The sequence below is a fragment of the Ochotona princeps genome, chromosome 12, assembly GCF_030435755.1.
Source record: "Ochotona princeps isolate mOchPri1 chromosome 12, mOchPri1.hap1, whole genome shotgun sequence".
In the NCBI taxonomy this organism is placed as follows: Eukaryota; Metazoa; Chordata; class Mammalia; order Lagomorpha; family Ochotonidae; genus Ochotona; species Ochotona princeps.
Genome location: NC_080843.1, coordinates 18,017,630 through 18,034,982, shown reverse-complemented (window position 1 = coordinate 18,034,982; position 17,353 = coordinate 18,017,630). Strand labels below are relative to the sequence as shown.

At 36.2% G+C, this 17,353-nt stretch overlaps 1 long non-coding RNA gene across 1 annotated transcript in view; it reads right to left on the bottom strand.

Annotated features, from left to right (window-relative positions):
• The window catches only part of LOC131481529 (uncharacterized), a 161,073-nt gene that overhangs the window by 96,724 nt on the left and 46,996 nt on the right, over positions 1-17,353 (bottom strand). The gene's annotated exons all lie outside the window — the stretch shown is intronic.

Here is a 17,353-nt window from a genome sequence, read left to right as displayed (position 1 = left end):
TCTACTTTGAATATTCTTCTCTGTGCTGCCCCTGCCTACCTAATTCCTATACCCTTAGTATAATTAAGGCTTTGACATTCCTCCAGTTCTAAATGTGGGACTGACAGTACTAATTATTCTGTTTAATTTTGAAGGGTTTTAGCATTTTAGTTGAAACCCTGAATGATTGGCAACAGTGTTTCACCACATACTGATTGTATTTTAACATTAAAACTTTTCAAGTCAGTTGGTTGATATGTCTATAACATTAACTAACGTGTACATACATATATAACATAATCGTTTATAAAATACATATGGTAAAAGCTTCAGTAATATTGTCTGTAAGAGAGAAAAAAAGTTAAAGAACTGTAGCTCCTTTACCTCTTTGAAATGCAAGCAGAACCAGGGTGGTGAGGCAGAGTATAACTCTTGCCAAAAACAGTCTTGAGCTTTTAGTGTAATGATAAATTAATGTACTAATACAAGGGAAATATAGGGAAAATAATATAGGAGGAGGGGTTTGGGAAGGTAAAAAGAAATCACAGAGCCTATGGAACTGTATCATAAAATATTAAATTAATAAATTTTTAAAAACCAATTAAAGGATAAAATTAGCATGTGTATCAAATTTCAGAAAAGATTGGAAATAGTCTTCAATTTAAATGAAAATAAAATTATTCATCCTATGTATATTATCAAGTATGCTATATATGTAAAGGTGTTAAGACATAATATATTACATATAACAATCATATGAGCATATATTGTTTTTAATATTTATTTATTTATATATTTATTTTTAATTTATTTGATTACAAAGCCAGATATACAGAGAGGAGGAGAGAGAGGAAGATCTTCCATCTGATGATTCACTCCCCAAGTGACCCCAATGGCCGGTGCTGCGCCAATCCAAAGCCGGGAACCAGGAACTTCTTTCCGGGTCTCCCACACGGGTGCAGGGTCCCAAGGCTATAGGCCATCCTCGAATGCTTTCCCAGGCCACAAGCAGGGAGCTGGAAGGGAAGTGGAGCTGCCGGGATTAGAACTGATGCCCATATGGGATCCTGGTGCATTCAAGGTGAGGACTTTAGCCGCTAGGCCACGGCGCCAGGCTCTAATATTGATTTATTTTTATTTGAAACACAGATATGCAGAGAGAAAGAGGTACACAGGGAAAGATCTGTTTGCTTGTTCACTACCCAAGTGGCCGCAAGGGCTGGAGCTTGGGCCGATCCCAAGCCAGGTGCCAGGAGCTTCCTGCAGTCCTTCCATGCGGGTGCAAGATCCTTAGGTTTTGGACCATCCTTGTCTGCTTTCCCAGGCCACAAGCAGGGAGATGAATGGGAAGTGGAGCCTCTGGGACAGGAACTGGTGCCCACATGGGATACTGGCCCATGCAAGGTGAGGACTCTATCCACTGAGCAGGGCCCATATATCTTAATTTGTTAAAAATAAAACTAAGTGAACTTCCTCTGAAAAAAAATAATTTTTCAGTTAAACATAAAATTTGCTTGTGATGACTCATTTCTGTTCATAGTGAAAAACATCATGGCACTCACGGTGAAACAAGCAATAAGAAATATTTGAATAGTAGACTGGGAATTCAGATGTAGGTATGCAGAAAACGTGATTGTAGCCAATATTCAGATGCACAACGTGGTTGAGGAAGTAATGTGTGCCATAAAGGAATGTGGATGGATTCTGATGCTTGTAAGGAGTAAAGCAAAACTGAGAAATGTAAGCAGACTATCAGAGCAGGAGAACCACAAGGCAGTGTTTCTACTACTGCTATGTTAATTTAGCACAATGGTTCTGAAGCACATGCAATGGCTACAGTAACAGCACGAATAACAGAGGTTCCTGCAATAATGTTAAATTATCATTAAGGCAAAACCACTGTACACTGGCAACATATCAGGAAAGAAGCTGGATGACAATAGATACCTCAAGGAAACAGGGCTGCTTACAGGACAAATAACTGTTTCGTCCCAGAGAGAACTATTTCTTTTAGATTTTGCTTTCCTGAACAACTGGGAGTTTGGTTTTATTTCTTCAGTGTATAATAACCTTGAGCATGATGTGTGCATTCCACTTTTGAAAGAAAATCATTATACCTCCATCATCAGATCCCAATTTGTACACAGTGCATTTCTACTTGGATGGTCTTTCTATGATCCTTATGACACTTGGAGATACAGTCTTGTGTCATTTCACCATGTTAAGTTGGACTTGATGATGAAGTACTGAATAGTCACGCAAAGCCATTTGGGAGGAAATATTTGTAATTCTGTTCCTAAAACTAAATTATCAATCTTTTTAGCATAACATTACTGTTTTAGGTGACTCCATCAATTTCCATCACTTGATCTTGAATCAATGTTTTACTTTAACAACAACCAGCATGAAATATAATCTGCCTGATACAATAGGCTACTTCTATAATTTATTGATTAACTCAAACTGCCCATAAGTTACACAAGTGGTATCTGGTTCACTGGCGTATCATATCCTAATGAATGTTCAACAAACAAGCAAATATCTCACTGTAAACCTCTCCTTAATGATATAGGATTGGTCATGGGCTGTGGTTCAAGTCTACATTTCAATTCGAAAAATAGTACCCATAGATTGCAATATTATTTTAACCTCAAACAGCCTGTATCTAATGCATTAAGATATTGTGATGTAATCAATGAACATACAATTAATGTGAATCAGACTGCTTATGTTCAATATCAAAGAACTGTAAAATCTAATATACTCTTAAGACCCTAAGCTACTAGGAAATGGGGTGGGAGGGCAGAGAAGTCTTCCATCTCCTTAGAATGTGTGAGGAAGATGTAAAGTATCACCTATCAGAAACATAACAGGTAATTCATAGACAACAGACTCGAATCAGCATTAAACAATAGTTAAATTACTTACAAAGACATATGGGGGAACCAAGAGCGATCCTGACAATCTCTTAACAGGAGGTCATATGCACAGAGCAGTGGGGTGCCCAGAGTGGAGTAGGTGGACAAGAGGAGGCTCCTATTCCAACCCTGAAGACTCAGATCCTCACCAGGGACTATCATTATGGGCACCAAGGACCACATACCAACAGACAAGGAGAACACAGGGACTTGGAGTGCCTTTGGGGGCTGAGAACTCTGAGGTCATCACCCAGCCCTGTCTGGATCTACCATATGGTATGGAAGAGGCCCAAATCCTTCCTCGCAGGACCCAAGGTCATCAGAACAACAGCCAGGAGCCCTGAGAGATCTGCAGAAACAGAAGAACAGCAAACTTCCTTCAGGACTAGGGAGAGAGCTTCTTCTGTTCCTTACTTAGTTCCAACTTAAGATGCCCTCCCTCGCTTGCAATGACCATCAGGGTCGCTCCAGAGTCCTGCCCCGCTCCCCACGCACAACAAAAACATAGAATAGATACAGAAATACAAGGAAAGCTTAGAACCAAACAGGAAACAACAACGTGGATCCACATATACCTTACTAGATAGGACACAAAGATTAGTTACTCCTCACTACAGTATTGAAGATTTCTCTGCACACCCCCCCCCCAAAAACTGTTCTGCACTTCAACTGTTGACATATGCCTTGTTAGAGTTATAAGCCAGTTTTCACTATCCTAAAATCTGCAAAGTTCAGCAAAATTACACGTTAACACAATAAACTGCTAAAATACTAAAATGAAAACAGACACGAGACAGCTGAATAGTACCCTATAGCCACTTTAAGGTGTATAGCAGCCAGTGCTGAGTACAAACAAAAATTGAAGGGTCGATGAAGTAATCACAGGATGTGGTTAAGAACTTGCACTGTTATAACGTATTGATTACTCAATACCAAGTCAATTAATTTCATAATGCTGTAAGTTGTTGTTGATGTTATACTGGGGCTTCTAATTGATCAGGATGATATTCTGCCAGCTCTGCCTTCAGACCAGAGATGGTCTCCCCAAGAAACTGTTGAATTTATCTGGACAATAAGATGCTGGACTCTATGCTTGGTATATGTTTGCAACGACTTAATTTGAACTGCAATACTGCAACAAGGTGGAGGAATCCACCATGGGGAGGGCACGGGGAGAGGCTGGGGGAAACTGTGTCACATAATGCAACATAATAAATAATTTAAAAAAAAGAAATACTAAATCATGACAAAAAATAAATAAAGATCCATTTAGGTAATCCTTAAAAAAAAAACACTACATTTCCAGATGCAGGAAGGTGGTAAAAAAAATTAAAAAAAGAAACAGGAATACCATGAGACATATTGCATGTAGTTAATTCATTTTCTTGATGCAAAGCCTTCCTTACAGATAAACTCTACAAAGATGCCAACCTACAGCTATTAGATTTTGTTTCCTGTATTATTCCAATATTACAATTGTCCTGTGGAATAAGTATGATTTCCTGTTCATTTTTTTAAAGATTTATTTATTTTTTATTGGAACGGCAGATATACAGAGAGGATAGACACAGAAGAAGATCTTCAGTCTGATGATTCACTCCCCAAGCAGCCTCAACGGCTGGAGCTGAGCCAATCCGAAGCCAGGAGCCTCTTCCAGGCCTCCCACGCGAGTGCAGGGTCCCAAAGTCTTGGGGTTTCCTCGACTGCTTTCCGAGGCCACAAGCAGGGAGATGGATGGGAAGTGGGGCCGCCGGGATTAGAACGGGCGCTCATATGGAATCCCGGGGCTTTCCAGGCGAGGACCTTAATTGCTATGCTACTGTGCCGGGCCCTCCTGTTCATTCTTTTGTCTTCAATGTGTTATTTTATTATTTTTGTGATTTCAGATTTGTGAGTTTTTTGGCTTTGCTTGGCTTTTGCTTGTTCTGGTTTTTAATTTGCTAGCTGGACAAAGGTTGATTACTATTGTATCGTAATTATTTTCTGGTAAAACTGTATTTATGGGGCTGATGTGTTGGTGCAGGACACTAATTTTTTGCCTGTAGTACTGGCATCCCACATGGACACCAGTTCACATTCTGATTGCTCCATTTCTGATCCAGCTCTCTGCGTACGGCTTCAGAAAGCAATAGAGGACAGCCCAAGTCCTTGAGACCCCCACACTCACAGGAACACCCAGAAGAATCTCCTGGCTTTGGATCAGCTCAGCTATAGCTATTTTAGTGATTTGGGGAGTGAACCATCCAATGGTAGACCTCTCTGTATTTCTGTCTCTCCCCCCTCTCTCTCTCTCTGTAAAATGTGCCTTCCAACCAAAAATAAACATATTTTAAAAAAAAAAGGCTGGATGTATAAGTTTAAGCTCTAACTTTTCTGATAAGAGTTACACTACGAGTTTTGACTTTGAGATATGTTCTATAGTTTACTCATGGCTTAACCTAAATGTTTCTTCTTTGTCTCTATATAGTATTATCTGAGAACCTTTGTAGCAGATCCTGTAGTTCACAAATGTTACAAAGCAAAGTAATATTATTAAGATGGCTATGCACAGCACATAACTCAATGAGAGTAATGGTATGAAGCAAGTACATATTCAGGATCCGAACACAGGGATATAAGTTACTAGTATTGGATTTGATGCTTTTGATATAAGATGCTATGATTTTAATCCACGTTTCTGAATCAAAGTCCTGACAACACCTAGAGAGTAAACCTGGAGAGACAGTCTAATTTTAATAGAATTTAATAGAATCGTATTTGTACTATGGATGTGTGATGCAGAAAGAATTTCCAATTAGCAATGGCAACTACTCATTTCATGCTGGTAAGTTCATGTTTGTAATAAAATAGATTAGTTATTTCTAGCATTTTACATGAGTGTAAATAATAACGATCTTACTCCAAAATTAATCAATATATTGTTACAGAAGAAATAACAGTTCATATATGTCAATGTATACAGGCCAAAGGAAATGGAAAATTAACATGACATTGCTCTTATCTGTCTTTCACTTTTACTAGAGAATTGGTGAAAAACACAGAGAAAAAAAAGGAGGATGGTGAATTAAGATAGCATAGGAGCCAAAGGAAAATGTGAAAATGAAAAAATACATCAAATAAATTATAATAATGCAATGATATGGAACAAAGGAAAGAAACTGGTGAAAACTGAAGAGTTTACGAAGAACAATAAAATAACTCAGGAGGAGAAAGAAGTATAGGAGCAATAAAAATAATATAGGCAAATTAGGAAAAAAAGGGGGGATGTAGTACAGAAAAAAGACTACTACTGATTTAATCAATGCATTTCACTATCTACATGCTTTACCTTAACAAATTTTGTTCTCACTAAGTTGAAATTGTTAGGCTTTGTAATTTGGAGATTTCTCCTAAATACAATTAATTAACAACAAATGAATAAATAACCATTGATAACAGTCAAAATTTAAAAGGGCAAATTTTTGACAGAAACTGCTTGCAATAAAAATTGCTGTCTTATGTAACAAACACAGAACTTCCATTAAACACAATTTAAATCAAACTGACAGGTTTCACTGTAAAATTGTTATGAACACTAAATTGTGCAAGAAATGAGTCCACCATTATATTACAGCATAGATATCATGTCCCCAACAACGGGGCTTTAACATTAGTTACAAATACTGGCTTACATGTAATAATGCAATTTATACCCATAAATTCTCTTTTCTTTTTCCATCTCTATCTCTCTTCCTTTCTCTCTCTCTCTCTCTCACACACACACACACACACACAGACACACACACGCTCACACACACTCAAACAGAAAATTTCATTTGTATAATTTTAGAAATAGGGAAGATCAACTATATTATAAGTGTTTTATTTATGTGTGTATTTGACAGGGTGTGTGAATGTGTGGGTGTGATTAATTATTCTCCTTTATTAGACAGTAATGAGAACTGATAATAAAAAGAAAATGGTTCAAGGATTTCTCTCCCACACTTTCCACAATTTGCTTACTAAAAATCACTGGAATTTTTAGGCCAAGAAAAAAAATAAAAGATGAGTGAGGGCCTCTGCCTCCTGCCTGCAACAGCTGGTATTCATCATTCTTGCATAATAAAAATGATCATATTGGCCCAGCTTCCACATAGCATTGATTATTTGTATAAGCCTTGGCCCTTAGCTCTGAGTGCAAACTAGGTACGATTTCATTTCAGCTGTATCTCAGTACTCCTATGGTATTTTCTGAAATTTTAAAATCCCAAATTGCCTAGTGAAAAGGAAATACATGCAATCCAGGTCATTATCTTCATTATCTTCAGCACACTGCTAGCTGAGAATATGCTAAAGCATGTACGATGAGTTGTTCATTAATATCAGGAATGACAAAATCTGGAAATGTGCCTCAAAACCAAAATCTATCAGAATGCCATAAGAATGAGGATCATAGAATAATTGCTACTGCATTGAGAAAAGTTAATATATATTATTTACTAAATATTTATTTGAAAATTCGTACTTTTAAAATGATTACTGTGAAACTAACACTGTTTTTGAGTTCACAGTTAATACAATAATACCTTGTTTAAGGCAATGTAACAAATATGATAAACACACAAATAAAGAAAGCTATATTATTTTGTTCTCAAAGTTTATTGTTTGAGCAAGGTTTTTTTACTTGGTCAAGTTTTCCAAATATCCATTGGATTATGACATCTGGAAAATAGGGGCAATCCTATTAATTGAATTCACTGAAGGAACAACTCATACAATTATCCTATTTCACCTAACAGTTGAAATTCCTGAAAATGAATAATTCATAATATCTATTGAAGTGCATCATTTTCATGGGATACACAATCCATGTGAATTACTTGCTTTAAAAATCAGAATGTAATATCATTATTAACTACTAAATATTTTCCCACCAGAAATCTCTGATAATGAACTCTTTAATGAGATAGTATACACACCTTCTACTATATTCTGATTTTCCACTTTTTAATTCTTTTCATCTAACTTATGCTGCTTTCTGTATATACTCCAATAATTGATTACTGAAGTTTACCCATAGAATCCCAAAATATTTAAAATAATCCATGGATTCCCAGATACCTGTATATTCATGCTTTCTCCTCTGATATTCTCATTACAGAAATCTTTACAAGAATTTTGCAAGCTGCAGTCTCATTAGATTAGGTCATATATTCTCAAAAGGCTAATATTGTCCTCAATGAAGCAAAAATCTGCTCTTAAGGGAGCAAAACATTTCTGCAATATTAAAATTGTTTGTAAGTCTCCAAAGCTTAACACAGCACAACAAAATCTTCAACATTAAACTTTAATTTCTTCCAAGCAAAGTGGTAATTACAGGAAAAATTGGGAACTTAAAAAGAATGACTTCTGAAAGGGGATTGATAAAAAAAAGGACCAAGAAACACTGAAGCAGATCATCTTTTGAGGGTACCTATGCAGTGGTAAAGCTGTTTGTCAACATTCATGCTATTTTAATCCTATCTGTAACCATTTTTTCAACACTTAGTGAGTTGCCGTGGAGAAATACTCCGGTACTTCTAGATGTAAGCCAAATATTACCTCTTTAATTTTCATAGATACATTCTTTATATCTACTTACAGGGAAACAAACAAAATATATCTTTATTGTGTCCCTATACTTCACAAGAAAGTTATTAACTGAACGTTTGTGTTTCCTTCACCAAAATCTGCACACTGAAACCTCCTATCTCCACTAGACAACACCTGGAAACATAAGGGTATAAAATACATCAATGAGATTATTGTTCATACTAAAATCTCAATAAAGCCCACAAGCTCTTTGTCTTTGGAGAAGGAAAATACATTGAGGAGCTGGTCCTTTGCTACCTAGAATAAAACTTACACTAGATCCTATACATACTGGCAACATCTCCACCACTCTAAGAAAAAAAGAAAAGAAAAGAAAAGAAAGAAAAATTGGTGTTGGTGCTGTGGCTTAGTCAAAAAAAACCCTGCTACCTTCATTACAGGCATCACAGATGGATGCTGTTTTCTGCCCTGTATGCTTCTCTTTCAGTCCAATTTGCAGTAAGAAGACAGCCTGAGTCCTTGGGCCCCTGAACCCATGCAGGAAAGTGGGAAGATACTGCTGAATCCTGTCTTCAGATTAGCCCAGTCCTAGTCCTTGTGATCATTTGGGGAGTGAATCAAAGGATGGAAGATCATGTGCCCCCTCTCTTTCTCTATCTTACTCTCCGTTTCTTTTTTCTTTTACTTCCTTTCCTTTTCTTTTTAAATTTATTTATTTTTACTGGAAAGTCACAGATTCAAAGTGAAGGAGAAACAGAGTAGATCTTCTGTCTGCTGATTTACTCCCCAAGTGGCCTCAACTGCTTGAGATGAGCCAAACCTAAGACAGGAGCCAGGAACTGTTTCCAGATCTCCCACAGGCATTCAGGATGGCCTAAACCCAATCTTTATGCATATGGGTCTGTTTATACATGTAAGTCTTATCTTTCAGCTTGTAATTACAGTGTATAACACAATGAACCTAAATGCATGTAATGGCAAGACACTTGTATATACTTACATGTGTTGTATCTGCATGTCTACTCATTATATGATGGCTACAAGTAAGGAGTTAGGGGAGTTACGATAAATTATATAATAATATATTTACTAGCTGTTATTTTATCTTTCAAGTGTCAAAGAACAAAGAGAGCATTATACTAAATCTATTAAAACTCTAACCTATTGCAGTCTTTCTGTAATGTTAACTTGTACAAGGCACCTGTAAAAACTCGAATAGTTAAATTAGAATTTTTAATGTGATTAAAAAGCTTAACATACAAAGAGAAAATATCTCACATTTATTTAAATCACAAATGCAGATGACTAATTAGAGAAGCCAATGGAGAAATTTAATATGAGCACAAGCATCATGCAAAAGGTTAAAAGCAATTAATATTCCATTTCGATGTTAGAGAGACAGAAGATCTTTATAAACACTATTCATATTGCCTATTTTATGGAATTAAGAAGACTATAAAACTACAAGCAACATAGGAAACAAAAAAATGAAAAGATCTTTTAAGATTTATATAAGACAAAATAATATAGGGGATTTCTTGTTTTGGTAGTGTAAATCCTCCTCTGTTTCAAAACATTCTTCAATTTTTAGCACATGCATGACATTTATTCTTCCAGGTAAAAGTTCAAAATGTATTTTTTTCTATTTGAAAATCAGATCAATGCCCTTTCTAGGCTAAAAAGGAAAAGATCCATCTTCCATTTTAGCACAGTGTAATTTTACATAAATCATGGTTACAGATAAAATAAATATACCTAGAATAGTTAATCAGCATTCTCAATAGGTTGCACTGCTCCTTGCTGAATATCAATTCCAAAGATCACTTCATACTTTTCCTTTGTTAAAAATTGCCCTCACCACAAGTACAAAAATATCCTTGTGTCTTAATAATTAACACATTCCTTGGTATTACTCAAGAAAGAAAAAAAATAAAAGCAGTTTCTTCATTTATTGTTCTGTGGACTTCATCTCAACAGGATGTCCTTCCCTGCCCACCCTAATTAAGAAAACTGGCATATGAAACTTTCTACAGATGGATCAACAGCAGGGGCTGCATGGATTTCCTTCATGGGCATAATAGTTGTATCAGCAGCCCACATCACTTGAAAATCAGTATTGCTGTCTGTACTCCATAGGCCTTCCTGAGCCTCTGCGCTTCCTGCCAATTCTTCCTCTGCAATTACTGCTCAGATTCCTCTCAAGGTTCTCCAGAACACTCTTCTACATGCCAGTATTTTATTTTCTGATACCATTTTCTCTGTATTTTGTTTTTAGCTTGGCTCGTCCTACACACTGTGTTGTTACTGCCAAGCAACTATTCCTGCCACTATAGGAGTCACGCATCAGTATTAGAGAATTAGTGGCCACCAGATTCAAGAAGATAATGAGCAAAATGAAATAACTTCTGGCTAAAAAAAATCACCTGGCTCATTTTCCTTTTCTCAGTCTTGGAGAGCAAAGAGAAAGTTCCAGTGTCTTAATGGGTGCTTTTTTTGAGTTTTATCCACAGAAAGAGGTCCCTGGCTAAGTCATACCAAAACTTAGATTTTTCTTCTCTGGAGAAATAGCATGACAAATACAGCTTCCCAGTTTCATTCCAGATACTACCATTTGGACATATCGTCTCTTATTCCTTACTCGTACTTTTGGTGAAGACATAACTAACAACCCTACTCTTGTTGGGTTGTCTAACTTCTTCCAAAGTTGGAGTAAGTGATGCTGACAAAGATATCATATTTAGAAAGAGCTGTCGTGCTTGTAGGGCACTGTGTCCTCAGTTAAAATTTTCAGTGTAAAGAGAGATAGTAGAAAACATACTCAAAGGAAGGCTGATGATTGTCATTCCTGATTTTCACAAAATCCTGAAAGGCTCCTGCATGAAACATATGACAACTCCTTCAAAGCCTTTAATGCATCATAGGGCTAAAGAACAAATCACATTAGAATCCAGAATAAATCAGAGATATGTTTCCATCAGCCAGGACCATTATTTGCACAGAAACAATCCCTTTTATACAGTAACACAAAGTTAGTGGTTAAGCCCCTTAATGTTCACAATCTTCTGAAGGGTTAGAAATCTGAAATCAAAGGTTACACATGCAAAGAGGAGTATCCAACAGACAAGGCAAGTTATTGCTGTGGTCTAACTATGACACTTCAAGACTAAGATGCTACCAGTTCTGGCTGCTAAGTACCCAACTATGAGTTTATCTCAAAAACTGCCCTTATTCAATGGAAACCAACTCACCCAAGACAGCACCAAACTCTTATGGAAAATTCTACATGCAAGCTGAAGGCAACCTTGATTCTGGTCTCACATGAATGATGTTTTTAATGCAGACAATTTCAGTGAGTAAGATGAATTTTATTTTTAAGATGGAAATCTCTTATTGCAGCAACAGGAGCAGTGGAAATGGTGTCTAAGCATGATGTTGAGAGAAAAAAATGGATCATTAGAGGATAGTGCTCAAAACAAAAACAAGCCAACAGATAAAAACTCAAAGACATGGGGTTGACATTTTCTTCTGCACAAACATACTTTTTGGGAAGGTTATTTTTGCATTCCTTCTGAAAGAGTCCTGGCAACTGGAATTCACATTCTAATAAGGGCTTCACCTAGCTGCCCAGATGCTATTTTTATGAGAAAAAGAGATATTAGGAGGAACTTCTCTTTCCAAAGAACAAAAGGGGGAGAACAGGAGAAGCAGGAGAAGCAAGATGTCATATTTTCAAAGTAAAATTCCTGAAAGCCCATGACCCTAACTACCTATTATTAGCCCAAATGATTCCTTACACTGTCATTAGACTAATCCATATATAATAGCCAGTTTCCATGAAGAGTGCCCCTTAATCCAAATTGGTTAAACTGGATTACTTTGCTAGCCCATGTGCATCCCATAGGATTAACTGAAGACTCTGAGGCAAATTTCTGAGATCAGCTTCTGCTTCCATCCCGTTCTGAGTCTTTCATGTGCTTAAAAGCAGATTGCTTTGGGGATCCCCCTCCCTGACATTGGTGGTGACTGACATGCTAATCCTCTGTGCTGTGATGCAGGCATGTGATGTGGCAGCTCCAGCTTTGGTCCAGCTCTTTGTCCGTGGCCTGCGCAAGCAGAGGAGGACAGCTCCAGTCCTTGGGACTCTGCACCTACATGGAAGACCCATAAGAAGCTTCTGGTTCTCAGGTTGGCATCAGCTCAGCTCTGGCCATTGTGGCCATTTGGGGAATGCACAAGTAGGATGGAAGACTTTCTCTCTATCTCTCCTTCTCTTCTTATAAAATCTGCTTTTCAGTTAAATACAAATAATATTTAAAATAATAATAATATTAATAATACTAACAAATGTCTTGAAAGTTGTCATTTAGCCTCCTGGTTAAGATTCTCATATGCCAGTTTAGGGTGCATGAATTAAATTCCAACTCTGCATCCAGGCTATAGCTTCCTATTGCTGAGGATCCTAGATGTTGGCTCAAATAATCGAGTTCTTGCCAACTATGTGGGAAAACTGGATTGATTCATTGTCCCTGGCTTTGGCAGAGCTCCAGGGTTGTTGGCATTTGGGGAGTGAATTGGGAACTCACTCTATTTTTCTCAATGTGTCTCTCTGCTTCTAAAATACATTTAAAAAATAGATGGAGTTCTTGAAAGCACTATTGATGATAATCTGGATGATATTTGTATATCAGGATCAATTTCTTAGCAATTTCACCAAAAACATGTAAAGATCATCTCGGCAGTGACCTCACTGAAGTCACCTTGGTTAGAGTCATAGTGGTTGGTATCACTGTCCAAAACAATATGTTCGAGAAACCTCTCCACTTGCAAATCAGAAAATCACACTACTTAATAAAAGTTCAAATAACATGCCACCTATATTCTCACATGCTAATTTGCCACTGAACATCTCAACTGACGTTTTAGACCTCATGGGATCTATCTACATGAGTAGGCACTAATAGCAAACTTGTTTCAGGACTTTACAGTATCTTTTAATATACTTCATTAGTAGAAGATTCTCCCAAGTATAATTATCCTCCCATGTATTAGCAAGGAAATTATTTTTCCAAAATTCTCTTGCTAAGAAAGGCTGAAATATACGATTTATGCAACACCAGATGCAAATACACACAATACTTTCCTTTTACGGAAAAAAAAAATCAAGTATAAATGTTACATTACACATATTTACATTAATATTTGAAAAAACATGACATTAAGATACACAGTTTACATCTTCTCATGTTAGCAATCTGATCATCATTTGCCTGAATTCCCATCTGCAAGGAAATTCTAGATACAAGAAATCCCACCTGTGTTTTATTTGGGATTATTCCTTGATGGGATTATTGCAGACAAGCAGACATTTATATTTGTTGTTTCAGAACCCCCTTTTTTGTTAGATGATAAAAAACTTAAAAGTTCTTTAAAATATTAAAGCAAAATACAATTTTCTCTTCTGTCAAGTTCACAATATGCTCTATTTTTTGCTTATTTTCCAAATAAAATAATGTATGAATCCATTTGTATTTCCTCATACATTCTGGAATTCCTCTTATGTATCAGTACTAATTATGTGCTGGAAGAACTTTTTTTTAGGATTTATTTACTTTTACTGTTAAGTCACATATACAGAGAGGAAGAGAGACACAGAGAACGATCTTCTGCCCACTGATTCGCTCCCCAAGAGGCCTGTACGGCTGGAGATGAGCTGATCCAAAGCCAGGAGCCCGGAGCCTCTTCCAGGTTTTCCACGTGGGTGCTAGGTCCCAAGGTTTTGGGTCATCCTCGACAGGCAGCGGGCCAGCTGGGAAGCAGGATCACAAACCGGCTCCCATATGCCATCCCAACGTGTGCAAGGCAAGGACATTAGCCACGAGGCTACCACGCAAGAGCATTTTAAAAGGTCATAATTGAGCAAAAACAAACAAACAAACAAACAAACAAAAAACCAAAAAACAAAAACTCCTACATTTAATTAAAAAAAAATCTAAAAGTAAATAAGAAATAGAGTTTAGGTCAGCGTGTTCATGATATAATGTGCATCTATTGTTACTAATGTCTGTGTGTCTCTGTTTTAAATATCCCACCATTCTGATCCCAGACAATGCTGTTAAGATTAATGATAATATACTTGTTTTCAGTTTGGCAGCACACAGAGAATGCAATTACATTAAAATGTAAGGAGAAAAAAATCATTTACACAACAAATGTTATCAAACTTGGTAAGCAACAAGAGTGGCTGGAGGCAGAGGTGGCAGATTTGCAACAACTGTTTGCGGTGTGATTCCAATTTGAGTTTTCTTTCATCAGCTCCAGCCATCTTGGTGAACAAAATATTTGCAGCTCCAGACTAAATCACATTAAATGATTCGGAGCATAGTCTGTGGGAAATCATCATTGCATCCAAGAAAGTGCTTTGGGATTTGGTATCATACCCAAATATCCAGACTCAGTATTTGTGTTTTCCTATATGAATTGCTAGGATTCAATATGCTTCCTTTATTGTCGTAAGCCAAGAAGCAATGACCAAATCCTAATTTCAATTCTATAACATTAGCAATTATCTAATTTCTCTGAACTATGTTTATTTTCCCTCATTTCCCTTACCATTGCTTTTTCCCAACACAGAACAGCTCTCAATTACTTAGTCCTAATTCAACATTCACAGTATTTTGAGAATATTTCTAAGACAGCATCCATTATTGTAGTCATTTTTATACATCTTAAACATTAAACCTCTACTGTGACATATGCATTTGCTCTCACTGGAGAGATAAGAGATACATTAAGAGAACAACTAAGTAGAAACTCGGAGACAATGTTGATAAATACTGTGCTCTAACCCTTCCTTCTTACTCCCTCATAAACTCTTTCCTACTCTAATTGTCTTCCTCCTTTTCTCCCTCCCTATTGTGCCTGCTCTCTTTCCCTCTCCTCCTCTTCTCCCTGTCTTTGTGTGTGTGTTCTTGAAGAATTTAGCCATGAGAAAACTGCAATACTTCATCTGTTTTCTGAGTTTGAATATGTTTCATGTTGACTGTGCTGTTTGAATATTGTGACTGTGATGTGATCAGATACCTTTGTAGGTATCCTACATAGCTGTTCAGCAACTATGCTATTAAATGCTTGCTAAACTTTCAAACTCCTCTGGAGTAAAATTTCTAGTAGCTATTATTTAAGAGATAGGATGTTTATTTACTCCTATTCGCTGTCATTTTCACCAAACAGCCTCTGCAGCATCATTGCTACCAAGAATTTTTAGGTATATTGGCATCTGACATTCTGCCAACACCCTGTTCCCCTGTAGCTTTTGTTTCCATGATGGCGAACCCTCTTACTATATTTTACTCTCCTTATCTAAAGAAGATTTCTTAACAAATGAGGTAATTTATAATAATTTTAATGATATATCTGTATTTCTTGTATATTTTAGTTTTTTATTTTAATGAATGTGTGTTAAGCTAGTCCTCTTTAGCACTTCTCTGAGGAAGCTATTGATAATAATAATGTTTCATGTCTATCATTTCATTAGTTGTCACAAAATGATGATGATACTGCAATTCTTTCATGCTACTTTGTTAGCTGGAATTCCTCAGGTATATATTTTTTTAAGTATTTACTTACAGAATGTACATAACTGTCAGGAGGAATACTTGAGTCTTTTCTTTTTCTTCACATTTAATTTAAAAAATCCATAAAATATCTTACCAAATAGAATTAATGAAATTTTTATAAATTTAACATATTAATTTGTGGATTTATCATATTTTATTATAAATACTTGTAGCTTCTACTATTTTTTTCTGCTCAGATTGCATCAGCTTAATCATGGAGGTCATACAAGTTGTAATGTGAAGGCTCTTGACATGCCTCAGATAGTGTGTGGATGATTTCTTTGTTTTGGGAGACAAGGTTTCTGGTCAGATTTGTATAGTTTTATATCATCTCAGGATTTAGTTACTATTTTCAGGTATTCATTTTGCTGGAAATATTATTTAAGAGACCATAGTCTATTTTCCAAGGGGCTCACTGCTAATTGGTTTTTCATTATTTCCAAGTATTTTTTAGCCTATGTGGCTAGAGATAACTAAACAGAAACTATGTGTGTGTGCATGACAGAGAGAGAGAGAGAGAAAGAGAGAGAGAGAGAGATGGAAAGATAATATTTTCAATTGCCAAAGTTGTTAAAAATATTATTCCACTATACATTGTATACATATTGAAGCAGTGATATTTCTTAAATAGTATAATACAGTTTTTAACTAAGCATTCAATACCATTTTTATAAGTGAATCATCATTTGTCATATATATATGCATTTTTTAAATTTTATGATACAGTTCCATTACCATGGGATTTCTCTTCCTCCATTCTCAAATCTTCACCCCCACCCCTGATTTTCCCTATATCATTACAATAGTATAGCCCTTCATAATCAATCTTAAATCCATCATTCTGCTATTTGAGCATATCCTGATGTTGTAGTTATGGACAATGACAGAGATTCCAGCATCCTATTGTCGAGATATATAACAGGTTCATTGGCAAGTATCCATCCTTGATTTGAAAATAGAGATGCATTACAGCACTGTATCTTCACATCTGTATGTGATAGTCTCTATTACACAGTTATTGTATATCCCCTTAGTGAAAAACCATAAAACAAAATCAACAACAGGAAGAAAATAAAACAGAAAATTAACAACATGAAGTTAAACTGCATGCTACTGAATGTAAGTCAACCATCTGTATGTTAAGCCACTCATTAGTAAAATGGGAAAATTTGCATTTCTTTCCATCAGTATGGCACTGTTGTGATGACACATTTATAAAGATGCAAATCTTTCCAAAATAAAAATGCCAAATTCATTTTTAGTTATCAC